We start from the raw sequence: 5,229 nt of genomic DNA, 5'->3' as shown, positions 1-5,229 counted from the left end.
TCAGCTCTGTGGTCATTGATTGCTAGAGGTTGAAAGTTTGAAGTGATCAGTGGCTTGCAGCTCCAGGAGGGCAGGAGGGGAGAGTCTCAAGTCCCACAAGAAATCAAGACTCCAGAATGTCATGGGGTTGGTTTATTGTGGCAACTGCAGACTATAGCGTGACACAGACTTATAAGCAGAATTATAGACTACAGCAAGCCTTTTTGACATGGCTGGAAGGTGATGCCATTTCTTACCAGTTGTCTGATAAGCCATGATTTGAAGTTTAGGTGTCTTAATTAAAACCTATGATGGAAGATCATTGGAACCATGTTATACAGACAGCATTCACATATGTGCTAAGCCATGGTTTATTGAACAAGCCATAGTAGTTTGGTTAGCATAAAACCATAAAACAGTTTCAAAACTACAGTGACTTTGTTTACCCAACATGCTAAGCAAAAACCAAAGAAAACATATTTTGGCTTAGTACAATTTGTAAAGCCAGCCCTAATCATCTGCTTTCAAACCCTGAAATAACAAGGCATGATGTAACTTTTTTTAATATGTATTTTTAAGTCTTCTATCCTTCAGTGTCAAATCAAATCTTTATTATGGTCATAGACCAGCATAAGGAAGGTGGGGTACAGTAATTAAAAAAGCAAGAATAAAAGTAAAAATCTAACAAATTTTGAAAAGCTATTAGAATTAAGATACGTGAATTAAAAAACTAAAAGTATATATAAAAAGTGAGAATATAAAAAGGGGTAGGAGCATTAGCTGGGTGTAGGGCAGCATGAAAGGTTAGTATGTGGAAGACTGTATCAAGTTACAGAGGACTCTTAATAGGTGAACTAGGTGCTCATTAAATCTACAGTTTGCTTTAGCAGGGTTGGTATCTGAAAGCAGCAGGGAGGTATTGAATTGTCCTGTGCGCCCTGGGTATTTATGCGGTAACGGTGAGATGAGGCTAGTACGAATGTCTCTGTAATAGAGGCATCGAGAAGCACATGCTGTGCTGTTTGTGTGTCCAGAGTCACAGGGGCATTGTCTCTCAGGGAGGGAATCTTCCTGTATCAGCCTTCTAGGACAAATGAGGGGTCAGCGTCTATCTCAGTTGTTTCATAAGTTTCAATAATATTTAAACGCAGGCCAAAGAAAAGACTTTTGAACGTTGGGTTACTGTTTCTCCTGGTTTCTATCCAGATACAACTATGGCTACATAGAAAAAACAATAAGGGAATTTCAAAGGGGTGACCATTGTCAATCCATCAAAGGGTCATTATTTGTTTGGAGCTTGAATCGCTGTTTTTGGAATGATGAACCTTTGTCCTTAGTCCAGCTGTCCATCACATTAAAAGCACAAAGATACAGTGGAGGGTGTTGCTTTTATAAAAAGAGCTGCAAACTGTGCAGGAGGGAGCTTGAACTAGCCCTGCTTTCTGTGCTGGTTGGGAAAAGAAGAAACCTTATTTCTTTGCTGTAAGAACTTTCGTCATGGTAAGCCGCCTTCAAACTGCATACTTTGTCTATTGATTGCAACCAGACTGCAAAATGCAGAGGTGCACACCTTCAGATGATTTCAGGTGGGCTAGCTGCCTTGGTCAGAAGGCGCCTGGTAGCACCTTTTCAGACTAACAGACTGTTTTAAAAGATAACGTGAACTGCAGCTCACTTCTGATTTTTGGCTACCATGGCCGAATACCGCTCTCCGGTTACAGCCACTTTGAGCGACCTCTCTTCACCCCCCAACGTAGTTCAGAACAGCTGTCATTTTGCCAATCTGCACCACTTTATTTCTACACGTTAAATGCAGATGACCACCACCCAAATTGCAGATAGGGTTTACGTATCATGCTGAGTTATACTATGGCGTGTACGATAATGGCTTGGTGTGTGTGGAGATACCGATGTGATTTGTATATTAATTTTTTGGGCTCAGCATATGGATGGATCCTGTCATTGTGGTTTATTAAATCACGATGGGTCAGGCTGCCTTAGTAAAATGCACAAATCTAGTCAGAGATCGTACAGCCTTACCATGTCTTCCTCTGTGTATCCTTATCTGAAGAGATAAGTAAATTCATCTTTACAACTTCGTAAGATAAGATAAAGTGACAAGCTTCCTGAACCCTTTGGCAGTGATTGTAATATTTAAATGTTGGAATAAACCGAATTTTAATTTCACACATTTTCAGCAAGAAAGGGAACCTGTTCTTCAGCATTCCTCTCTTCATCTAATAGGGGAGCCACACTCCTTGTCTCATTCTGAGACATGGTTAGCAAATCACAAAGGCCATATGCCTTGCTACACCCTGCTTTGCTCTATCTAGTCTCAGAACATTACAGACATTTTGTGCGTTGCAGTCCCATATTATGTGAAGCCAATGCGCTTTGGGCTTTTTACTTAGCATGATGTGTGCCAGGACATTGAAAAGACCATGGTTTGTTTTAGAGCAGGAAACCACCATTTTCTTATTTCCTGATGGCAACTTTGGCCTGGTGTGATAAGTAAATGGGGATATAGTTTGTTTATAGATTTCCTAGTTTATTCCTGATTTATCTTTTGTCAATTCACAGATATGTAAGATAAGAGTAGGTTTGGGTGGGGAAAGCAAACCATTATTTATCTGCATGACTGATTTTTTTCCAGGTCTTCAATTAAGCATTATGAAAACAAACATTGGTACATTTGCATATTTTGCTTAGTATAGTATGCAAATATACTGTATGGCTTGAATTCTAAAGTGCAATGCTTGGGAGATTTTGCTCAGGTATGCCTGTCAAGATGTGATTGCAGCCTGTTGTTACTAATGCATAGATTTGAGGAGTCTTGTGCACAACAGTCACTTACTATCCAGTGCTCATGGCAAAAGTTTTCTTTTAGCATACTTTTATTAACTTAATTCTTAAGAAACAAAAATGAAGCTCCCTTGAAGCTAAAAATCATATGGGAAGATGATAATGCAAAGTGATCTTGAAAAAGAACATCTGAATGATATTTGAAGGCTGGTATTAGCTGCACCCTAAAAGTGGAGATCAAACCCAAGATGTAAAGCATGACATGAATAAAATGAATAAAACAGAGCTTGCGACAGGGTCACAATGCCAAGAGCCAGAGGAATGCTGATATCAACTGAGGGCAAAGTGAATTATTCCTTAGGAGAGCAGGTCATTACCATGCTCAGCAAAATACTTCCCTGATTAGCTTTACAGCCTTTTACTGAAGTGTATTATGATAAAGAAAAAAACAGGTATTTCATCCAGTCAACAGTGGAGAAGTATATCTGTCCCTCTCTGCATCAAATTGTGAGTCAGGTCAGTTCTGACCCTTACAAGGCAGATAAACCTCAGGAGACAAGGGCAAGCCTTCTCTGCATGGACCTCTCTTGCAGGGTTGCTGTTTTACAGTTTATCACATCATTGGCTAGGCAACCATGATGCTAAAAGCTATTTCCCTTGACTATTACTGTACTTTTTTGTACAGTAACCGGTGGCTAAATTCCTGGTAACCACACTTGCATGCCTGGGCCATTTTTCTTAGCAACAATGCAAAAGTGGTCTGTCATGGGGGTTTCCTGATGGTCTCCCATCCAAGTATCAACCAAGTCTGACTCTGCCTAGCTTAGTCTGAGATTAGCCTAGGTTGGATAGATGCTTCCACCTGCTATGTCAGTAACTTCCAATCCATTTCACAAAAAGATAATGTCCTTCCACTGAATATAAGCTTCAGGGTGAAGCTAAGCCAGGATTATGGAGCCAAAATGTGAGGATTCCACAGCTCAAGAGCCTCCCAAACAACTGTCAGAGGTGATGGAAGAAGCAACAAGTCCTGGGCAAAGATTGGTTTTCTGGAATCTTACAGCATTGATGCTGCCGGTCACATTATAGAGAGGGATGGTTAGAACAGTCAAGCAGACATGAATACAATCACAGATAGCCATTCTATTCTTTAAGTATATTCCATTTTCTCTAGCAGAATGATGCTTAATGTCAATATGTATGGTAACCAAGAACAATCACTTCCATTAGACGAGACCAGTGTTTCTCAACCTTGGCAGCTTTCAGATGTGTGGACTTCAACTCCCAGAATTCCCCAGCTGGCTAGGGAATTCTGGGAGTTGAAGTCCACACATCTGAAAGCTACTAAGGTTGAGAAACACTAGGTGAGACCTTGATTTGGCTGTATCTCTGCTCTCAGAATGCCAGCAAGTAGATAGAGGTCCCTGCCTATTTCATAGGAACCTTTGTAAAAATGAAATGGTTAGGCTGCTTACTGCAATCTTCACAAGTTACTATAAAATGAGAGATGTGAACTCTTTTTCATGAAAATGGATTGCCATTTTGTTTACCTACAGCAGCCTTTCTCAACCATTTGACCCTGGAGGAACCCTTGAAATATTTTTCAGGCCTCAGGGAACCCCTGCACATACAGGCTCAAATATAGTCCAGAAGTTACAAAATTATTTGTTTCATGTGTAGGTCTGTATATATGCATTAACAGTGTTCTTAAACTGAAATTAAAGAATGGAACTTTAATGTGAGGTTGCCTGAATTTGAAATAATGTTTTAAATAAATTGTGGTCTCCCAGGGAACTCCTAGTGACCTCTCTTGGAATGGAACCCTGGTTGAGAAACCCTGACCTACAGGGAAAAAATAATTATCTGGGTAGCTTCTTACTGTGAAATGGAGAGATTTTTTCAAAGCGGAGAAACCAGCCAGGGAGAGTGGAGAACTGAGTTCACCCACTATCCTAAGCTATGATTTCCCTTGACTTGGCCTGTTGAATAAACCACAATTGGCTTGGTTCACATTAAGCCAAAATTAAACCACACTGGCACCATGCGTGAATCCAGGTCTATGGGCAAAGCAGTCAGAAAACGCTGGCTTTCATTTGCAAGGATTCTCCACAACATTTAGCACACGGGTACAGTCGGCCCTCCCACACAACCTTCCCCAACTGGGCGCCTTCCAGAGGTGCTCAGGCAAAATCTCTTCCCGACTCCAACCAGCGTGTCCAAAGGTCCCAGGACAATGGAGACAGGACTGAGGGCTGGGAAATCGGCCTCCGGGAAGGGGTAGGCTCGTGCAAACGCGCTGAACTCCTGCCGCCAAAGGCGCTCGCCTTAGCAGTAGGTTCCGCGGGAACGCAACGCCCTCGCTCCTCCCCGTCCGCACCTCGCACCCGCTACTCCTCCCGCCGCGGGAGGCTCATAAAGTCAGCCTCCGCCAATCGCAGGCGTGTAACT

The sequence above is a fragment of the Candoia aspera genome, chromosome 3 (assembly GCF_035149785.1).
Source record: "Candoia aspera isolate rCanAsp1 chromosome 3, rCanAsp1.hap2, whole genome shotgun sequence".
Lineage (NCBI taxonomy): Eukaryota > Metazoa > Chordata > Lepidosauria > Squamata > Boidae > Candoia > Candoia aspera.
Note: the sequence above shows the minus strand (reverse complement) of the source record.